Source organism: Anomaloglossus baeobatrachus, chromosome 7, assembly GCF_048569485.1.
Source record: "Anomaloglossus baeobatrachus isolate aAnoBae1 chromosome 7, aAnoBae1.hap1, whole genome shotgun sequence".
Lineage (NCBI taxonomy): Eukaryota > Metazoa > Chordata > Amphibia > Anura > Aromobatidae > Anomaloglossus > Anomaloglossus baeobatrachus.
Genome location: NC_134359.1, coordinates 88,275,190 through 88,299,482, shown reverse-complemented (window position 1 = coordinate 88,299,482; position 24,293 = coordinate 88,275,190).

Below are 24,293 nucleotides of genomic sequence, written 5' to 3'. Positions count from 1 at the left end.
GAAGTGAGGGACTTCGTGCCAACCTGTGGTCTCAAGGCATTGACTCTTATAAGAGTCCTGCTCAAGGTGATGGGGTGCAACTGTGGGACCCTATACCAGAGATGATGTCCTCCACCCAACTTTCAAAAAGCTGTAAGTGTCTTCAGTAGAGATGGGTAGTCAAGCTGGGCTATCAGACGGTCACCTCTGTAGCTGTAGTGTCATTATTCGTATGGTCCCAATGTGTATATTAAAAAAAAGTGCACCTTTGTTATAATGTACAAGATGGGGACCATAATGTGGACAAAAAAAACAAAATAGGGAACATGATAGGGGACATGTGTACAATACATACATTATTCTTATCTATATAATAGGATGACAACAGCTCTCCAGACCTGCATCCCACCACAAAGACCATCCCAGCCCTGAAGAATGAAATTATCCTTAGTAACGAAGTGAGGGACTTCGTGCCAACTTTTGGTCTCAAGGCATTGACTCTTATAAGAGTCCTGCTCAAGGTGATGGGGTGCAACTGTGGGACCCTATACCAGAGATGATATCCTCCACCCAACTTTCAAAAAGCTGTAAGGGTCTTCAGTAGAGATGGGTAGTCGAGCTGGGCTATCAGACGGTCACCTCTGTAGCTGAAGTGTCATTATTCGTATGGTCCCAATGTGTATATTAAAAAAAAGTGCACCTTTGTTATAATGTACAAGATGGGGACCATAATGTGGACAAAAAAAACAAAATAGGGAACATGATAGGGGACATTTCTACAATACATACATTATTCTTATCTATATAATAGGATGACAACAGCTCTCCAGACCTGCATCCCACCACAAAGACCACTCCAGCCCTGAAGAATGAAATCATCCTTAGTGACGAAATGAGGGACTTCGTGCCAACCTGTGGTCTCAAGGCATTGTCTCTTATAAGAGTCCTGCTCAAGGTGATGGGGTGCAACTGTGGGACCCTATACCAGAGATGATGTCCTCCACCCAACTTTCAAAAAGCTGTAAGGGTCTTCAGTAGAGATGGGTAGTCGAGCTGGGCTATCAGACGGTCACCTCTGTAGCTGTAGTGTCATTATTCGCATGGTCCCAATGTGTATATTAAAAAAAAGTGCACCTTTGTTATAATGTACAAGATGGGGACCATAATGTGGACAAAAAAAACAAAATAGGGAACATGAAAGGGGACATTTCTACAATACATACATTATTCTTATCTATATAATAGGATGACAACAGCTCTCCAGACCTGCATCCCACCACAAAGACCACTCCAGCCCTGAAGAATGAAATCATCCGTAGTGACGAAGTGAGTGACTTCGTGCCAACCTGTGGTCTCAAGGCATTGACTCTTATAAGAGTCCTGCTCAAGGTGATGGGGTGCAACTGTGGGACCCTATACCAGAGATGATGTCCTCCACCCAACTTTCAGAAAGCTGTAAGGGTCTTCAGTAGAGATGGGTAGTCCAGCTGGGCTATCAGACGGTCACCTCTGTAGCTGTAGTGTCATTATTCGTATGGTCCCAATGTGTATATTAAAAAAAAGTGCACATTTGTTATAATGTACAAGATGGGGACCATAATGTGGACAAAATAACAAAATAGGGAACATGATAGGGGACATTTCTAAAATACATACATTATTCTTATCTATATAATAGGATGACAACAGCTCTCCAGACCTGCATCCCACCACAAAGACCATCCCAGCCCTGAAGAATGAAATTATCCTTAGTAACGAAGTGAGGGACTTCGTGCCAACCTGTGGTCTCAAGGCATTGACTCTTATAAGAGTCCTGCTCAAGGTGATGGGGTGCAACTGTGGGACCCTATACCAGAGATGATGTCCTCCACCCAACTTTCAGAAAGCTGTAAGGGTCTTCAGTAGAGATGGGTAGTCCAGCTGGGCTATCAGACGGTCACCTCTGTAGCTGTAGTGTCATTATTCGTATGGTCCCAATGTGTATATTAAAAAAAAGTGCACCTTTGTTATAATGTACAAGATGTGGACCATAATGTGGACAAAAAAAACAAAATAGGGAACATGATAGGGGACATTTCTACAATACATACATTATTCTTATCTATATAATAGGATGACAACAGCTCTCCAGACCTGCATCCCACCACAAAGACCACTCCAGCCCTGAAGAATGAAATCATCCTTAGTGACGAAGTGAGGGACTTCGTGCCAACCTGTGGTCTCAAGGCATTGTCTCTTATAAGAGTCCTGCTCAAGGTGATGGAGTGCAACTGTGGGACCCTATACCAGAGATGATGTCCTCCACCCAACTTTCAAAAAGCTGTAAGGGTCTTCAGTAGAGATGGGTAGTCGAGCTGGGCTATCAGACGGTCACCTCTGTAGCTGTAGTGTCATTATTCGTATGGTCCCAATGTGTATATTAAAAAAAAGTGCACCTTTGTTATAATGTACAAGATGGGGACCATAATGTGGACAAAAAAAACAAAATAGGGAACATGATAGGGGACATTTCTACAATACATACATTATTCTTATCTATATAATAGGATGACAACAGCTCTCCAGACCTGCATCCCACCACAAAGACCACTCCAGCCCTGAAGAATGAAATCATCGAAGTGAGGGACTTCGTGCCAACCTGTGGTCTCAAGGCATTGACTCTTATAAGAGTCCTGCTCAAGGTGATGGGGTGCAACTGTGGGACCCTATACCAGAGATGATGTCCTCCACCCAACTTTCAAAAAGCTGTAAGTGTCTTCAGTAGAGATGGGTAGTCAAGCTGGGCTATCAGACGGTCACCTCTGTAGCTGTAGTGTCATTATTCGTATGGTCCCAATGTGTATATTAAAAAAAAGTGCACCTTTGTTATAATGTACAAGATGGGGACCATAATGTGGACAAAAAAAACAAAATAGGGAACATGATAGGGGACATGTCTACAATACATACATTATTCTTATCTATATAATAGGATGACAACAGCTCTCCAGACCTGCATCCCACCACAAAGACCATCCCAGCCCTGAAGAATGAAATTATCCTTAGTAACGAAGTGAGGGACTTCGTGCCAACTTTTGGTCTCAAGGCATTGACTCTTATAAGAGTCCTGCTCAAGGTGATGGGGTGCAACTGTGGGACCCTATACCAGAGATGATATCCTCCACCCAACTTTCAAAAAGCTGTAAGGGTCTTCAGTAGAGAAGGGTAGTCGAGCTGGGCTATCAGACGGTCACCTCTGTAGCTGAAGTGTCATTATTCGTATGGTCCCAATGTGTATATTAAAAAAAAGTGCACCTTTGTTATAATGTACAAGATGGGGACCATAATGTGGACAAAAAAAACAAAATAGGGAACATGATAGGGGACATTTCTACAATACATACATTATTCTTATCTATATAATAGGATGACAACAGCTCTCCAGACCTGCATCCCACCACAAAGACCACTCCAGCCCTGAAGAATGAAATCATCCTTAGTGACGAAATGAGGGACTTCGTGCCAACCTGTGGTCTCAAGGCATTGTCTCTTATAAGAGTCCTGCTCAAGGTGATGGGGTGCAACTGTGGGACCCTATACCAGAGATGATGTCCTCCACCCAACTTTCAAAAAGCTGTAAGGGTCTTCAGTAGAGATGGGTAGTCGAGCTGGGCTATCAGACGGTCACCTCTGTAGCTGTAGTGTCATTATTCGCATGGTCCCAATGTGTATATTAAAAAAAAGTGCACCTTTGTTATAATGTACAAGATGGGGACCATAATGTGGACAAAAAAAACAAAATAGGGAACATGAAAGGGGACATTTCTACAATACATACATTATTCTTATCTATATAATAGGATGACAACAGCTCTCCAGACCTGCATCCCACCACAAAGACCACTCCAGCCCTGAAGAATGAAATCATCCGTAGTGACGAAGTGAGTGACTTCGTGCCAACCTGTGGTCTCAAGGCATTGACTCTTATAAGAGTCCTGCTCAAGGTGATGGGGTGCAACTGTGGGACCCTATACCAGAGATGATGTCCTCCACCCAACTTTCAAAAGCTGTAAGGGTCTTCAGTAGAGATGAGTAGTTGAGCTGGGCTATCAGACGGTCACCTCTGTAGCTGTAGTGTCATTATTCGTATGGTCCCAATGTGTAAATTAAAAAAAAGTGCACATTTGTTATAATGTACAAGATGGGGACCATAATGTGGACAAAATAACAAAATAGGGAACATGATAGGGGACATTTCTAAAATACATACATTATTCTTATCTATATAATAGGATGACAACAGCTCTCCAGACCTGCATCCCACCACAAAGACCATCCCAGCCCTGAAGAATGAAATTATCCTTAGTAACGAAGTGAGGGACTTCGTGCCAACCTTTGGTCTCAAGGCATTGACTCTTATAAGATTCCTGCTCAAGGTGATGGGGTGCAACTGTGGGACCCTATACCAGAGATGATGTCCTCCACCCAACTTTCAAAAAGCTGTAAGGGTCTTCAGTAGAGATGGGTAGTCCAGCTGGGCTATCAGACGGTCACCTCTGTAGCTGTAGTGTCATTATTCGTATGGTCCCAATGTGTATATTAAAAAAAAGTGCACCTTTGTTATAATGTACAAGATGGGGACCATAATGTGGACAAAAAAAACAAAATAGGGAACATGATAGGGGACATTTCTACAATACATACATTATTCTTATCTATATAATAGGATGACAACAGCTCTCCAGACCTGCATCCCACCACAAAGACCACTCCAGCCCTGAAGAATGAAATCATCCTTAGTGACGAAGTGAGGGACTTCGTGCCAACCTGTGGTCTCAAGGCATTGTCTCTTATAAGAGTCCTGCTCAAGGTGATGGAGTGCAACTGTGGGACCCTATACCAGAGATGATGTCCTCCACCCAACTTTCAAAAAGCTGTAAGGGTCTTCAGTAGAGATGGGTAGTCGAGCTGGGCTATCAGACGGTCACCTCTGTAGCTGTAGTGTCATTATTCGTATGGTCCCAATGTGTATATTAAAAAAAAGTGCACCTTTGTTATAATGTACAAGATGGGGACCATAATGTGGACAAAAAAAACAAAATAGGGAACATGATAGGGGACATTTCTACAATACATACATTATTCTTATCTATATAATAGGATGACAACAGCTCTCCAGACCTGCATCCCACCACAAAGACCACTCCAGCCCTGAAGAATGAAATCATCGAAGTGAGGGACTTCGTGCCAACCTGTGGTCTCAAGGCATTGACTCTTATAAGAGTCCTGCTCAAGGTGATGGGGTGCAACTGTGGGACCCTATACCAGAGATGATGTCCTCCACCCAACTTTCAAAAAGCTGTAAGTGTCTTCAGTAGAGATGGGTAGTCAAGCTGGGCTATCAGACGGTCACCTCTGTAGCTGTAGTGTCATTATTCGTATGGTCCCAATGTGTATATTAAAAAAAAGTGCACCTTTGTTATAATGTACAAGATGGGGACCATAATGTGGACAAAAAAAACAAAATAGGGAACATGATAGGGGACATGTCTACAATACATACATTATTCTTATCTATATAATAGGATGACAACAGCTCTCCAGACCTGCATCCCACCACAAAGACCATCCCAGCCCTGAAGAATGAAATTATCCTTAGTAACGAAGTGAGGGACTTCGTGCCAACTTTTGGTCTCAAGGCATTGACTCTTATAAGAGTCCTGCTCAAGGTGATGGGGTGCAACTGTGGGACCCTATACCAGAGATGATATCCTCCACCCAACTTTCAAAAAGCTGTAAGGGTCTTCAGTAGAGATGGGTAGTCGAGCTGGGCTATCAGACGGTCACCTCTGTAGCTGAAGTGTCATTATTCGTATGGTCCCAATGTGTATATTAAAAAAAAGTGCACCTTTGTTATAATGTACAAGATGGGGACCATAATGTGGACAAAAAAAACAAAATAGGGAACATGATAGGGGACATTTCTACAATACATACATTATTCTTATCTGTATAATAGGATGACAACAGCTCTCCAGACCTGCATCCCACCACAAAGACCACTCCAGCCCTGAAGAATGAAATCATCCTTAGTGACGAAATGAGGGACTTCGTGCCAACCTGTGGTCTCAAGGCATTGTCTCTTATAAGAGTCCTGCTCAAGGTGATGGGGTGCAACTGTGGGACCCTATACCAGAGATGATGTCCTCCACCCAACTTTCAAAAAGCTGTAAGGGTCTTCAGTAGAGATGGGTAGTCGAGCTGGGCTATCAGACGGTCACCTCTGTAGCTGTAGTGTCATTATTCGCATGGTCCCAATGTGTATATTAAAAAAAAGTGCACCTTTGTTATAATGTACAAGATGGGGACCATAATGTGGACAAAAAAAACAAAATAGGGAACATGAAAGGGGACATTTCTACAATACATACATTATTCTTATCTATATAATAGGATGACAACAGCTCTCCAGACCTGCATCCCACCACAAAGACCACTCCAGCCCTGAAGAATGAAATCATCCGTAGTGACGAAGTGAGTGACTTCGTGCCAACCTGTGGTCTCAAGGCATTGTCTCTTATAAGAGTTCTGCTCAAGGTGATGGGGTGCAACTGTGGGACCCTATACCAGAGATGATGTCCTCCACCCAACTTTCAAAAGCTGTAAGGGTCTTCAGTAGAGATGAGTAGTCGAGCTGGGCTATCAGACGGTCACCTCTGTAGCTGTAGTGTCATTATTCGTATGGTCCCAATGTGTAAATTAAAAAAAAGTGCACATTTGTTATAATGTACAAGATGGGGACCATAATGTGGACAAAATAACAAAATAGGGAACATGATAGGGGACATTTCTACAATACATACATTATTCTTATCTATATAATAGGATGACAACAGCTCTCCAGATCTGCATCCCACCACAAAGACCATCCCAGCCCTGAAGAATGAAATTATCCTTAGTAACGAAGTGAGGGACTTCGTGCCAACCTGTGGTCTCAAGGCATTGACTCTTATAAGAGTCCTGCTCAAGGTGATGGGGTGCAACTGTGGGACCCTATACCAGAGATGATGTCCTCCACCCAACTTTCAAAAAGCTGTAAGGGTCTTCAGTAGAGATGGGTAGTCGAGCTGGGCTATCAGACGGTCACCTCTGTAGCTGTAGTGTCATTATTCGTATGGTCCCAATGTGTATATTAAAAAAAAGTGCACCTTTGTTATAATGTACAAGATGTGGACCATAATGTGGACAAAAAAAACAAAATAGGGAACATGATAGGGGACATTTCTACAATACATACATTATTCTTATCTATATAATAGGATGACAACAGCTCTCCAGACCTGCATCCCACCACAAAGACCACTCCATCCCTGAAGAATGAAATCATCCTTGGTGACGAAGTGAGGGACTTCGTGCCAACCTGTGGTCTCAAGGCATTGTCTCTTATAAGAGTCCTGCTTAAGGTGATGGGGTGCAACTGTGGGACCCTATACCAGAGATGATGTCCTCCACCCAACTTTCAAAAGCTGTAAGGGTCTTCAGTAGAGATGGGTAGTCGAGCTGGGCTATCAGACGGTCACCTCTGTAGCTGTAGTGTCATTATTTGTATGGTCTTAATGTGTATATTAAAAAAAAGTGCACCTTTGTTATAATGTACAAGATGGGGACCATAATGTGGACAAAAAAAACAAAATAGGGAACATGATAGGGGACATTTCTACAATACATACATTATTCTTATCTATATAATAGGATGACAACAGCTCTCCAGACCTGCATCCCACCACAAAGACCATCCCAGCCCTGAAGAATAAAATTATCCTTAGTAACGAAGTGAGGGACTTCGTGCCATCCTGTGGTCTCAAGGCATTGACTCTTATAAGAGTCCTGCTCAAGGTGATGGGGTGCAACTGTGGGACCCTATACCAGAGATGATGTCCTCCACCCAACTTTCAAAAAGCTGTAAGGGTCTTCAGTAGAGATGGGTAGTCGAGCTGGGCTATCAGACGGTCACCTCTGTAGCTGTAGTGTCATTATTCGTATGGTCCCAATGTGTATATTAAAAAAAAGTGCACCTTTGTTATAATGTACAAGATGGGGACCATAATGTGGACAAAAAAACAAAATAGGGAACATGATAGGGGATATTTCTACAATACATACATTATTCTTATCTATATAATAGGATGACAACAGCTCTCCAGACCTGCATCCCACCACAAAGACCACTCCAGCCCTGAAGAATGAAATCATCCTTAGTGACGAAGTGAGGGACTTCGTGCCAACCTGTGGTCTCAAGGCATTGTCTCTTATAAGAGTCCTGCTTAAGGTGATGGGGTGCAACTGTGGGAACCTATACCAGAGATGATGTCCTCCACCTAACTTTCAAAAAGCTGTAAGGGTCTTCAGTAGAGATGGGTAGTCAAGCTGGGCTATCAGACGGTCACCTCTGTAGCTGTAGTGTCATTATTTGTATGGTCTTAATGTGTATATTAAAAAAAAGTGCACCTTTGTTATAATGTACAAGATGGGGACCATAATGTGGACAAAAAAAACAAAATAGGGAACATGATAGGGGACATTTCTACAATACATACATTATTCTTATCTATATAATAGGATGACAACAGCTCTCCAGACCTGCATCCCACCACAAAGACCACTCCAGCCCTGAAGAATGAAATCATCCTTAGTGACGAAGTGAGAGACTTCGTGCCAACCTGTGGTCTCAAGGCATTGTCTCTTATAAGAGTCCTGCTCAAGGTGATGGGGTGCAACTGTGGGACCCTATACCAGAGATGATGTCCTCCACCCAACTTTCAAAAGCTGTAAGGGTCTTCAGTAGAGATGGGTAGTCGAGCTGGGCTATCAGACGGTCACCTCTGTAGCTGTAGTGTCATTATTTGTATGGTCTTAATGTGTATATTAAAAAAAAGTGCACCTTTGTTATAATGTACAAGATGGGGACCATAATGTGGACAAAAAAAACAAAATAGGGAACATGATAGGGGACATTTCTACAATACATACATTATTCTTATCTATATAATAGGATGACAACAGCTCTCCAGACCTGCATCCCACCACAAAGACCATCCCAGCCCTGAAGAATAAAATTATCCTTAGTAACGAAGTGAGGGACTTCGTGCCATCCTGTGGTCTCAAGGCATTGACTCTTATAAGAGTCCTGCTCAAGGTGATGGGGTGCAACTGTGGGACCCTATACCAGAGATGATGTCCTCCACCCAACTTTCAAAAAGCTGTAAGGGTCTTCAGTAGAGATGGGTAGTCGAGCTGGGCTATCAGACGGTCACCTCTGTAGCTGTAGTGTCATTATTCGTATGGTCCCAATGTGTATATTAAAAAAAAGTGCACCTTTGTTATAATGTACAAGATGGGGACCATAATGTGGACAAAAAAAACAAAATAGGGAACATGATAGGGGACATTTCTACAATACATACATTATTCTTATCTATATAATAGGATGACAACAGCTCTCCAGACCTGCATCCCACCACAAAGACCACTCCAGCCCTGAAGAATGAAATCATCGAAGTGAGGGACTTCGTGCCAACCTGTGGTCTCAAGGCATTGACTCTTATAAGAGTCCTGCTCAAGGTGATGGGGTGCAACTGTGGGACCCTATACCAGAGATGATGTCCTCCACCCAACTTTCAAAAAGCTGTAAGTGTCTTCAGTAGAGATGGGTAGTCAAGCTGGGCTATCAGACGGTCACCTCTGTAGCTGTAGTGTCATTATTCGTATGGTCCCAATGTGTATATTAAAAAAAAGTGCACCTTTGTTATAATGTACAAGATGGGGACCATAATGTGGACAAAAAAAACAAAATAGGGAACATGATAGGGGACATGTCTACAATACATACATTATTCTTATCTATATAATAGGATGACAACAGCTCTCCAGACCTGCATCCCACCACAAAGACCATCCCAGCCCTGAAGAATGAAATTATCCTTAGTAACGAAGTGAGGGACTTCGTGCCAACTTTTGGTCTCAAGGCATTGACTCTTATAAGAGTCCTGCTCAAGGTGATGGGGTGCAACTGTGGGACCCTATACCAGAGATGATATCCTCCACCCAACTTTCAAAAAGCTGTAAGGGTCTTCAGTAGAGATGGGTAGTCGAGCTGGGCTATCAGACGGTCACCTCTGTAGCTGAAGTGTCATTATTCGTATGGTCCCAATGTGTATATTAAAAAAAAGTGCACCTTTGTTATAATGTACAAGATGGGGACCATAATGTGGACAAAAAAAACAAAATAGGGAACATGATAGGGGACATTTCTACAATACATACATTATTCTTATCTATATAATAGGATGACAACAGCTCTCCAGACCTGCATCCCACCACAAAGACCACTCCAGCCCTGAAGAATGAAATCATCCTTAGTGACGAAATGAGGGACTTCGTGCCAACCTGTGGTCTCAAGGCATTGTCTCTTATAAGAGTCCTGCTCAAGGTGATGGGGTGCAACTGTGGGACCCTATACCAGAGATGATGTCCTCCACCCAACTTTCAAAAAGCTGTAAGGGTCTTCAGTAGAGATGGGTAGTCGAGCTGGGCTATCAGACGGTCACCTCTGTAGCTGTAGTGTCATTATTCGCATGGTCCCAATGTGTATATTAAAAAAAAGTGCACCTTTGTTATAATGTACAAGATGGGGACCATAATGTGGACAAAAAAAACAAAATAGGGAACATGAAAGGGGACATTTCTACAATACATACATTATTCTTATCTATATAATAGGATGACAACAGCTCTCCAGACCTGCATCCCACCACAAAGACCACTCCAGCCCTGAAGAATGAAATCATCCGTAGTGACGAAGTGAGTGACTTCGTGCCAACCTGTGGTCTCAAGGCATTGTCTCTTATAAGAGTTCTGCTCAAGGTGATGGGGTGCAACTGTGGGACCCTATACCAGAGATGATGTCCTCCACCCAACTTTCAAAAGCTGTAAGGGTCTTCAGTAGAGATGAGTAGTCGAGCTGGGCTATCAGACGGTCACCTCTGTAGCTGTAGTGTCATTATTCGTATGGTCCCAATGTGTAAATTAAAAAAAAGTGCACATTTGTTATAATGTACAAGATGGGGACCATAATGTGGACAAAATAACAAAATAGGGAACATGATAGGGGACATTTCTACAATACATACATTATTCTTATCTATATAATAGGATGACAACAGCTCTCCAGATCTGCATCCCACCACAAAGACCATCCCAGCCCTGAAGAATGAAATTATCCTTAGTAACGAAGTGAGGGACTTCGTGCCAACCTGTGGTCTCAAGGCATTGACTCTTATAAGAGTCCTGCTCAAGGTGATGGGGTGCAACTGTGGGACCCTATACCAGAGATGATGTCCTCCACCCAACTTTCAAAAAGCTGTAAGGGTCTTCAGTAGAGATGGGTAGTCGAGCTGGGCTATCAGACGGTCACCTCTGTAGCTGTAGTGTCATTATTCGTATGGTCCCAATGTGTATATTAAAAAAAAGTGCACCTTTGTTATAATGTACAAGATGTGGACCATAATGTGGACAAAAAAAACAAAATAGGGAACATGATAGGGGACATTTCTACAATACATACATTATTCTTATCTATATAATAGGATGACAACAGCTCTCCAGACCTGCATCCCACCACAAAGACCACTCCATCCCTGAAGAATGAAATCATCCTTGGTGACGAAGTGAGGGACTTCGTGCCAACCTGTGGTCTCAAGGCATTGTCTCTTATAAGAGTCCTGCTTAAGGTGATGGGGTGCAACTGTGGGACCCTATACCAGAGATGATGTCCTCCACCCAACTTTCAAAAGCTGTAAGGGTCTTCAGTAGAGATGGGTAGTCGAGCTGGGCTATCAGACGGTCACCTCTGTAGCTGTAGTGTCATTATTTGTATGGTCTTAATGTGTATATTAAAAAAAAGTGCACCTTTGTTATAATGTACAAGATGGGGACCATAATGTGGACAAAAAAAACAAAATAGGGAACATGATAGGGGACATTTCTACAATACATACATTATTCTTATCTATATAATAGGATGACAACAGCTCTCCAGACCTGCATCCCACCACAAAGACCATCCCAGCCCTGAAGAATAAAATTATCCTTAGTAACGAAGTGAGGGACTTCGTGCCATCCTGTGGTCTCAAGGCATTGACTCTTATAAGAGTCCTGCTCAAGGTGATGGGGTGCAACTGTGGGACCCTATACCAGAGATGATGTCCTCCACCCAACTTTCAAAAAGCTGTAAGGGTCTTCAGTAGAGATGGGTAGTCGAGCTGGGCTATCAGACGGTCACCTCTGTAGCTGTAGTGTCATTATTCGTATGGTCCCAATGTGTATATTAAAAAAAAGTGCACCTTTGTTATAATGTACAAGATGGGGACCATAATGTGGACAAAAAAACAAAATAGGGAACATGATAGGGGACATTTCTACAATACATACATTATTCTTATCTATATAATAGGATGACAACAGCTCTCCAGACCTGCATCCCACCACAAAGACCACTCCATCCCTGAAGAATGAAATCATCCTTGGTGACGAAGTGAGGGACTTCGTGCCAACCTGTGGTCTCAAGGCATTGTCTCTTATAAGAGTCCTGCTTAAGGTGATGGGGTGCAACTGTGGGACCCTATACCAGAGATGATGTCCTCCACCCAACTTTCAAAAGCTGTAAGGGTCTTCAGTAGAGATGGGTAGTCGAGCTGGGCTATCAGACGGTCACCTCTGTAGCTGTAGTGTCATTATTTGTATGGTCTTAATGTGTATATTAAAAAAAAGTGCACCTTTGTTATAATGTACAAGATGGGGACCATAATGTGGACAAAAAAAACAAAATAGGGAACATGATAGGGGACATTTCTACAATACATACATTATTCTTATCTATATAATAGGATGACAACAGCTCTCCAGACCTGCATCCCACCACAAAGACCATCCCAGCCCTGAAGAATAAAATTATCCTTAGTAACGAAGTGAGGGACTTCGTGCCATCCTGTGGTCTCAAGGCATTGACTCTTATAAGAGTCCTGCTCAAGGTGATGGGGTGCAACTGTGGGACCCTATACCAGAGATGATGTCCTCCACCCAACTTTCAAAAAGCTGTAAGGGTCTTCAGTAGAGATGGGTAGTCGAGCTGGGCTATCAGACGGTCACCTCTGTAGCTGTAGTGTCATTATTCGTATGGTCCCAATGTGTATATTAAAAAAAAGTGCACCTTTGTTATAATGTACAAGATGGGGACCATAATGTGGACAAAAAAACAAAATAGGGAACATGATAGGGGATATTTCTACAATACATACATTATTCTTATCTATATAATAGGATGACAACAGCTCTCCAGACCTGCATCCCACCACAAAGACCACTCCAGCCCTGAAGAATGAAATCATCCTTAGTGACGAAGTGAGGGACTTCGTGCCAACCTGTGGTCTCAAGGCATTGTCTCTTATAAGAGTCCTGCTTAAGGTGATGGGGTGCAACTGTGGGACCCTATACCAGAGATGATGTCCTCCACCTAACTTTCAAAAAGCTGTAAGGGTCTTCAGTAGAGATGGGTAGTCAAGCTGGGCTATCAGACGGTCACCTCTGTAGCTGTAGTGTCATTATTTGTATGGTCTTAATGTGTATATTAAAAAAAAGTGCACCTTTGTTATAATGTACAAGATGGGGACCATAATGTGGACAAAAAAAACAAAATAGGGAACATGATAGGGGACATTTCTACAATACATACATTATTCTTATCTATATAATAGGATGACAACAGCTCTCCAGACCTGCATCCCACCACAAAGACCACTCCAGCCCTGAAGAATGAAATCATCCTTAGTGACGAAGTGAGAGACTTCGTGCCAACCTGTGGTCTCAAGGCATTGTCTCTTATAAGAGTCCTGCTCAAGGTGATGGGGTGCAACTGTGGGACCCTATACCAGAGATGATGTCCTCCACCCAACTTTCAAAAGCTGTAAGGGTCTTCAGTAGAGATGGGTAGTCGAGCTGGGCTATCAGACGGTCACCTCTGTAGCTGTAGTGTCATTATTTGTATGGTCTTAATGTGTATATTAAAAAAAAGTGCACCTTTGTTATAATGTACAAGATGGGGACCATAATGTGGACAAAAAAAACAAAATAGGGAACATGATAGGGGACATTTCTACAATACATACATTATTCTTATCTATATAATAGGATGACAACAGCTCTCCAGACCTGCATCCCACCACAAAGACCATCCCAGCCCTGAAGAATAAAATTATCCTTAGTAACGAAGTGAGGGACTTCGTGCCATCCTGTGGTCTCAAGGCATTGACTCTTATAAGAGTCCTGCTCAAGGTGATGGGGTGCAACTGTGGGACCCTATACCAGAGATGATGTCCTCCACCCAACTTTCAAAAAGCTGTAAGGGTCTTCAGTAGAGATGGGTAGTCGAGCTGGGCTATCAGACGGTCACCTCTGTAGCTGTAGTGTCATTATTCGTATGGTCCCAATGTGTATATTAAAGAAAAGTGCACCTTTGATATAATGTACAAGATGGGGACCATAATGTGGACAAAAAAAACAAAATAGGGAACATGATAGGGGATATTTCTACAATACATACATTATTCTTATCTATATAATAGGATGACAACAGCTCTCCAGACCTGCATTATTATTATTATTATTATTATTTATTATTATAGCGCCATTTATTCCATGGCGCTTTACAAGTGAAAGAGGGTATACGTACAACAGTCATTAACAGTACAAGACAGACTGGTATAGGAGGAGAGAGGACCCTGCCCGCGAGGGCTCACAGTCTACAGGGAATGGGTGATGGTACAATAGGTGAGGACAGAGCTGGTTGCGCAGTGGTCTACTGGACTGAGTTCTATTGTAGGTTGTAGGCTTGTTGGAAGAGGTGGGTCTTGAGGTTCCTCTTGAAGCTTTCCACGGTAGGGGAGAGTCTGATGTGCTGAGGTAGAGCGTTCCAGAGTATGGGGGATGCATGGGAGAAATCTTGTACACGATTGTGGGAAGAGGAGATAAGAGAGGAGCAGCATCCCACCACAAAGACCACTCCAGCCCTGAAGAATGAAATCATCCTTAGTGACGAAGTGAGGGACTTCGTGCCAACCTGTGGTCTCAAGGCATTGTCTCTTATAAGAGTCCTGCTTAAGGTGATGGGGTGCAACTGTGGGACCCTATACCAGAGATGATGTCCTCCACCTAACTTTCAAAAAGCTGTAAGGGTCTTCAGTAGAGATGGGTAGTCAAGCTGGGCTATCAGACGGTCACCTCTGTAGCTGTAGTGTCATTATTTGTATGGTCTTAATGTGTATATTAAAAAAAAGTGCACCTTTGTTATAATGTACAAGATGGGGACCATAATGTGGACAAAAAAAACAAAATAGGGAACATGATAGGGGACATTTCTACAATACATACATTATTCTTATCTATATAATAGGATGACAACAGCTCTCCAGACCTGCATCCCACCACAAAGACCACTCCAGCCCTGAAGAATGAAATCATCCTTAGTGACGAAGTGAGAGACTTCGTGCCAACCTGCGGTCTCAAGGCATTGTCTCTTATAAGAGTCCTGCTCAAGGTGATGGGGTGCAACTGTGGGACCCTATACCAGAGATGATGTCCTCCACCCAACTTTCAAAAGCTGTAAGGGTCTTCAGTAGAGATGGGTAGTCGAGCTGGGCTATCAGACGGTCACCTCTGTAGCTGTAGTGTCATTATTTGTATGGTCTTAATGTGTATATTAAAAAAAGTGCACCTTTGTTATAATGTACAAGATGGGGACCATAATGTGGACAAAAAAAACAAAATAGGGAACATGATAGGGGACATTTCTACAATACATACATTATTCTTATCTATATAATAGGATGACAACAGCTCTCCAGACCTGCATCCCACCACAAAGACCATCCCAGCCCTGAAGAATAAAATTATCCTTATTAACGAAGTGAGGGACTTCGAGCCATCTTGTGGTCTCAAGGCATTGACTCTTATAAGAGTACTGCTCAAGGTGATGGGGTGCAACTGTGGGACCCTATACCAGAGATGATGTCCTCCACCCAACTTTCAAAAAGCTGTAAGGGTCTTCAGTAGAGATGGGTAGTCGAGCTGGGCTATCAGACGGTCACCTCTGTAGCTGTAGTGTCATTATTCGTATGGTCCCAATGTGTATATTAAAAAAAAGTGCACGTTTGTTGTAATGTACAAGATGGGGACCATAATGTGGACAAAAAAAACAAAAAAGGGAACATGATAGGGGACATTTCTACAATACATACATTATTCTTATCTATATAATAGGATGACAACAGCTCTCCAGACCTGCATCCCACCACAAAGACCACTCCAGCCCTGAAGAATGAAATCATCCTTAGTGACGAAGTGAGAGACTTCGTGCCAACCTGTGTTCTCAAGGCATTGTCTCTTATAAGAGTCCTGCTCAAGGTGATGGGGTGCAACTGTGGGACCCTATACCAGAGATGATGTCCTCCACCCAACTTTCAAAAGCTGGAAGGGTCTTCAGTAGAGATGAGTAGTCGAGCTGGGCTATCAGACGGTCACCTCTGTAGCTGTAGTGTCATTATTCGTATGGTCCCAATGTGTAAATTAAAAAAAAGTGCACCTTTGTTATAATGTACAAGATGGGGACCATAATGTGGACAAAATAACAAAATAGGGAACATGATAGGGGACATTTCTACAATACATACATTATTCTTATCTATATAATAGGATGACAACAGCTCTCCAGACCTGCATCCCACCACAAAGACCACTCCAGCCCTGAAGAATGAAATCATCCTTAGTGACGAAGTGAGGGACTTCGTGCCAACCTGTGGTCTCAGGGCATTGTCTCTTATAAGAGTCCTGCTCAAGGTGATGGGGTGCAACTGTGGGACCCTATACCAGAGATGATGTCCTACACCCAACTTTCAAAAAGCTGTAAGGGTCTTCAGTAGAGATGGGTAGTCAAGCTGGGCTATCAGACGGTCACCTCTGTAGCTGTAGTGTTATTATTCGTATGGTCCCAATGTTTATATTAAAAAAAAGTGCACCTTTGTTATAATGTACAAGATGGGGACCATAATGTGGACAAAATAACAAAATAGGGAACATGATAGGGGACATTTCTACAATACATACATTATTCTTATCTATATAATAGGATGACAACAGCTCTCCAGACCTGCATCCCATTACAAAGACCATCCCAGCCCTGAAGAATGAAATTATCCTTAGTAACGAAGTGAGGGACTTCGTGCCAACCTGTGGTCTCAAGGCATTGACTCTTATAAGAGTCCTGCTCAAGGTGATGGGGTGCAACTGTGGGACCCCATACCAGAGATGATGTCCTCCACCCAACTTTCAAAAAGCTGTAAGGGTCTTCAGTAGAGATGGGTAGTCGAGCTGGGCTATCAGACGGTCACCTCTGTAGCTGTAGTGTCATTATTCGTATGGTCCCAATGTCTATATTAAAAAAAAGTGCACCTTTGTTATAATGTACAAGATGGGGACCATAATGTGGACAAAATAACAAAATAGGGAACATGATAGGGGACATTTCTACAATACATACATTATTCTTATCTATATAATAGGATGACAACAGCTCTCCAGACCTGCATCCCACCACAAAGACCATCCCAGCCCTGAAGAATAAAATTATCCTTAGTAACGAAGTGAGGGACTTCGTGCCATCCTGTGGTCTCAAGGCATTGACTCTTATAAGAGTCCTGCTCAAGGTGATGGGGTGCAACTGTGGGACCCTATACCAGAGATGATGTCCTCCACCCAACTTTCAAAAGCTGTAAGGGTCTTCAGTAGAGATGGGTAGTCGAGCTGGGCTATCAGACGGTCACCTCTGTAGCTGTAGTGTCATTATTCGTATGGTCCCAATGTGTATATTAAAAAAAAGTGCACGTTTGTTGTAATGTACAAGATGGGGACCATAATGTGGACAAAAAAAACAAAAAAGGGAACATGATAGGGGACATTTCTACAATACATACATTATTCTTATCTATATAATAGGATGACAACAGCTCTCCAGACCTGCATCCCACCACAAAGACCACTCCAGCCCTGAAGAATGAAATCATCCTTAGTGACGAAGTGAGAGACTTCGTGCCAACCTGTGTTCTCAAGGCATTGTCTCTTATAAGAGTCCTGCTCAAGGTGATGGGGTGCAACTGTGGGACCCTATACCAGAGATGATGTCCTCCACCCAACTTTCAAAAGCTGGAAGGGTCTTCAGTAGAGATGAGTAGTCGAGCTGGGCTATCAGACGGTCACCTCTGTAGCTGTAGTGTCATTATTCGTATGGTCCCAATGTGTAAATTAAAAAAAAGTGCACCTTTGTTATAATGTACAAGATGGGGACCATAATGTGGACAAAATAACAAAATAGGGAACATGATAGGGGACATTTCTACAATACATACATTATTCTTATCTATATAATAGGATGACAACAGCTCTCCAGACCTGCATCCCACCACAAAGACCACTCCAGCCCTGAAGAATGAAATCATCCTTAGTGACGAAGTGAGGGACTTCGTGCCAACCTGTGGTCTCAAGGCATTGTCTCTTATAAGAGTCCTGCTTAGGTGATGGGGTGCAACTGTGGGACCCTATACCAGAGATGATGTCCTCCACCTAACTTTCAAAAAGCTGTAAGGGTCTTCAGTAGAGATGGGTAGTCAAGCTGGGCTATCAGACGGTCACCTCTGTAGCTGTAGTGTTATTATTCGTATGGTCCCAATGTTTATATTAAAAAAAAGTGCACCTTTGTTATAATGTACAAGATGGGGACCATAATGTGGACAAAATAACAAAATAGGGAACATGATAGGGGACATTTCTACAATACATACATTATTCTTATCTATATAATAGGATGACAACAGCTCTCCAGACCTGCATCCCATTACAAAGACCATCCCAGCCCTGAAGAATGAAATTATCCTTAGTAACGAAGTGAGGGACTTCGTGCCAACCTGTGGTCTCAAGGCATTGACTCTTATAAGAGTCCTGCTCAAGGTGATGGGGTGCAACTGTGGGACCCCATACCAGAGATGATGTCCTCCACCCAACTTTCAAAAAGCTGTAAGGGTCTTCAGTAGAGATGGGTAGTCGAGCTGGGCTATCAGACGGTCACCTCTGTAGCTGTAGTGTCATTATTCGTATGGTCCCAATGTGTATATTAAAAAAAAGTGCACCTTTGTTATAATGTACAAGATGGGGACCATAATGTGGACAAAATAACAAAATAGGGAACATGATAGGGGACATTTCTACAATACATACATTATTCTTATCTATATAATAGGATGACAACAGCTCTCCAGACCTGCATCCCACCACAAAGACCATCCCAGCCCTGAAGAATAAAATTATCCTTAGTAACGAAGTGAGGGACTTCGTGCCATCCTGTGGTCTCAAGGCATTGACTCTTATAAGAGTCCTGCTCAAGGTGATGGGGTGCAACTGTGGGACCCTATACCAGAGATGATGTCCTCCACCCAACTTTCAAAAGCTGTAAGGGTCTTCAGTAGAGATGGGTAGTCGAGCTGGGCTATCAGACGGTCACCTTTGTAGCTGTAGTGTCATTATTCGTATGGTTCCAATGTGTAAGTTAATTTGTTCTGTATAGTCAGTGTGTGATGACACATAAGGCACCAAATATAATAAACCGATAGTCCTATAATCTCACACTAATCTATATCCTGGCCCTTTCTACATTCTTCAGCCTTCCTTTCTGGATCCAGATATACTTTCTAGAAAGAAAAAAAAAAAAAAGGGTCAGGCAAAGGCCTAGAAATCTGAAGACTAATGTAAAAATTGAAGATGGACTTCAGTTGGTTGTGTTTATATCTTATCTGACGTCCTTAAATGAGATTGTGACTAGATGCCCCATATGTGCACATATGTGAGAACAAATAATCTATTACAATCCACCATCTACCAATTTTTCAGATTATAATCACATATTTCAATGCATACGTTACAACATTCCAAATGTAATGGTCCCAGTGATCCAAAATGGTGGAATTTGCTCCACATTTTTCAGTATCACTCACTACAAAATCTGTCAATCCGTATTATTTCAATTTTGCACCTTAATGATAAATGTGGGGCAGATTATGCCAGTGCAAGCATGGTAATACACTGCCCAATGTTAAATGAGATCAATGTTTCACATTTTTCAAGTCAAGTAAAAAAATTTTTTGGGAGAAAACTGGTATTTTTTAATCATGTTAAGAATGGTTGCAACCAACAGAAACTTAATTGATGTATTTTTAACACAGGTATTACCTGTCTACATTATGTGTTACCTTTATGTAGAAGTGCAGTATTAACCTCTTCACGACACATGACATATTGGATATATCATGGATCGTGTCAGGTTAATCACCGCCAGCTGCTGTGGGCAGCCGGTGGAGATCTCCGCACATGTCAGCTGATTTGAACAGCTGACACGTGTGTCTTGGAGGCTGGAGTGGATCCGCAATCCACCTTTGCCTGTTAACCCCTTAGATCGTACTTTCAAAATGTGAGCGCAATGTAAATGCCCAGCACGGTAAGCTTGTACTCACCCGCTGCCATCGGAAGTCACGTGGCATGATCACGTTCTGCCAATGGTTTCCATGGTAGCAAAGGGTCATGTAATGACTCCTGTAGGTATCATGAGTCACTTCCTCTTACTGCCAGCAGAGCACCATGTGTGAGAGGAGAGCAGCAGATTAAAACTGTGCATCTGCGATCTACAAAAATGAACCAGCAATCAGACTGCTGATCCTTATAGCCCTCTATGGGAACTAGTAAAATAAAAAAAAGTTAAAAAAAGTTTTAAAAATTAAAAAAACAAAAAAACCCATAATAGTTCAAATCACCCCCCATTCGCCCCATTAAAGATTAAAAGGTTAAAAAAATAAATATACCCATATTCGGTATTGCCGAGTTCAGAAATGCCTAATCTGTCAAAATACAAAATCAATCTAATCGGTAAACGGTGTAGCGGCATAAAAATTCTAAATGCCAAAATTACGGTTTTTGGTTGCTGCAAATTTTGCGCAAAATGCAATAACAGGCGATCAAATGTAGCATCTGCGCAAATATGGTAGCGTTAAAAATGTCAGCTCGAGACGCAAAACAATCCCCCATCACTGCGCCATAGAGCCCAAAAAATTAGAACGCTTAGGGTTTTGGAAAATGGTGCAAAAATTGTGCCACTTTTTTTGGGAAATACTTGAGAATTTTTTTTAACCCCTTAGATAATAATAAACCTATACATGTTTGCTATGTACGAACTTGTACCAACCTGAGGCATCACACCCACTCATCAGTTTTACCATATAGTGAACACTGTGAATAAAATATTCAAAAAACAATTGTGCAATCGCACTTTTTTATTTTGCAATTTTTCCACATTTGGAATTTTTTTGCTGTTTTCCAGTACATGGTAAAATTTATAATTTCATTTAAAAGTACAACTCGTCCCGCAAAAAATAAGCCCTTATATGGCAAGATTGACGGAAAAATTAAAAAGTTACGACTCTTGGAAGAAGGGGAGGAAAAAAAAATCACACTGGAAAAACGGAATATTGCCCCTGGGTAAAGGGTTTAAAAATGTCATATTTTCTGTCAAAAAGTTACCTATGTCCTTTCTTTTATATTTAAATTTTAGAATAGGTGTTTAAAAATGGTGTAATAAATGGCTTACAGCAGTGGAAAATTATTTATAACAATGAAATGTTGCAATTTGCAAAAACATAAATAAAATGAAGCAAATGGTACTATATATAGTATGGTCCCAAATGTGAGAATACAAACCCCTCTTACATATATATGATGGAATAATGAAAATTTTTTTGTCCCAAAAAATCTGAAATTAGGTAACAGAATCACTAACAATCTTCGCCAACCACAGTCACCACTTGTAGAGTCACTGACTGAAGTCCCCACTATGATGTCTCCATCCCAGGCGCCATCTTTGCTCTTACATCTCCATGTGGATGTCTCCATGTTTGTGTGACGCCCTGGGCAAGCCAGGGGTCACAGGTCACAACAACACCCACACCCCACACTTCAGGTAGGCACATCACAGCCAAAACACAAATCCTTGTTGCCTTCCTCCAGAGACTGATGATGCACACCAGGGGGTGGGCCAGGCGGTTGGCTCCGCCCACCGAGGAGATCACAGCTCTGGAGGCGGGAAAACCAGGCAGTTAGCTCAGGGGAGAGCTTGAGTGAGGAGTAAACAAGTAGTGACAGCAGAAAAAGTGGTAAAGGAGGAAGTGAAAGGAACAGCTAGTAAAAGTAGAGCAAAGTGGAAAGTGACAGAAAAGCCTGAAGCGGTCCGTGACTGTGTGTCCGGACGGAACCAGCAAGGTTGGCAACAATGGTGACTGTCTGGAGGGGGACCGTTCGGAAGTTCCTGGAAGGACCCCGTTGGCTGTGTGCCCGGTGGTCTGGAGCAGTGTTCCGAAGGACAGTCAGCACCAGGACAGGGGCCTTTCGGACCCCAGCAGGGCTAGGAGTCGTCAAATCTGCTAAATCCGTTAGTGAAGGGGACGTAGATCTCCCAACAACCAAGTCCCGATAGAAGGCAAAAGCTCAACCATTACCGAGGGGACACCGCCACCGCCAAGGCACCAGTTTCCTCAGGGCCAGCGCCTGCGGGCAAAGTGCAGGGCTCCTCCGGCCCAGATTGTAGCCGGGGAGCGGGTAACCGGAGGGAATCCACCGCTACCACCATTAGAACACAAGGTGCAAGGAAGAGGGACATCACCGTCACCTACCGGGAGTGCAGGTGCAGCCGTCTGTGGGACCGTCCTACCAGCCGTTTGGTTTACCGTACAAACTGTGTCCGTGTCTCAGGCTGAGTGAGTACCACAGTGCCGCAAGGCACAGCGCTGCCCCCCCGTCCCTGCGCCCACCAGGCCCTGCATCCCCCACCTCATCACCGGGCCCCGGGATCACCAACCCCTGCCCACGGAGGGGCAACGCAACACCTGGCTGCTCCGCATCACCATCCCCGGGACCCCACCACTGAGCAGCGGTGGTGAAATCACCACAACCGTGGGTGGCGTCACGAACTGTAACAATCCCCATCACCCCAACAACATCCCCTTTCACTCACGGGCGAGGGGTGCCGCTCGAGACAGCCCCCGGGATCCGGCTCACCGCTCGAGCCACCACTGAGCAGCAGCCGCCGGACCCGAGCAGAAGGGGTGAGCGTAGTGTGCTGACACCCTCCTCCCCGCCCGCGACAACTTGGCGTCACGAACAGGATCCTACCGCTCTGCCGTTGGGTAGAGGTGCGCCTTGTTACCGCCGGAGGTGTCCGGCTGAAAAATTCCAGAAGTCGCCATCTTTGGCGCGAAAAGTTCCCGCTCGAGCGTCTTCTCGAGCAGTAGAGGCGCGAAGGCCAGAACTCCGCCCCAAGAGAGGAGTGGCCGGAAAGAGCTAAGGGGGACGCGATGGCGGCTGGCCGCATGTGAGAGCGGCTATAGAAGCAGGGACGCCAGGACTCTGCGGCCATTTACTGGTTCCTGGAAGAAGCCGCTGCTAAAGATGCTGAGTCCGACCAACAACACCGTGGTCCCCGCGCCTGACATCGCGGCGCGGGTGGAAGTCCGGATCGTCCAGCTAAGCAGCCGTCTGCAGGTCCGCATGCAGCTCCTCCTGGAGGAGTGGGAGACCGACATGGCGGACGTTATAGCAACCGTGCGGAGACGCGAGGAGGAGACGGAGGAAGGGAGGGTGAGTGACCCACGCCCCTATGTCCCCGAGGGACCGGTCGCTGCGGCTGAGGGACCCGGTCCAAGCCCTCTCCCCCCGCTGCCTCCCTCGACACCCGTCTCGGAGGCCGTGACCCCGCCACTAGGCCCGCTACCACCGCAACCGGTAGCGATACCCAGCCCGTCCGCCCCAGCGGACAGACCTGCAGCAGAAGCTCGTGACCACTCTGATACGCTCCCCTGGAAGAGGCCGAAGGCTGAGGCCGTCAGCAAAGATGCACCGGAGGCACGGCGGGGATGTAGCTGCCAGGAGGCAGAGCAGGCCATGTCACAGCGGGGTCCCTCGTTACTGGAGGTGCCGGTCGTAGCCGACACAGAGGGACTCTGGCTGGGTCCGTTCCCCGCACACGCTGAACCGGAGCAAGTAGAAAGTGCTCCATACTGGGAGCGGCGGCAAAGGCAGCTGCGCAGGGAGATCGATGCCCGAGAGGGGTGCAGAGCGGATGTGAATGCCCGCATGTG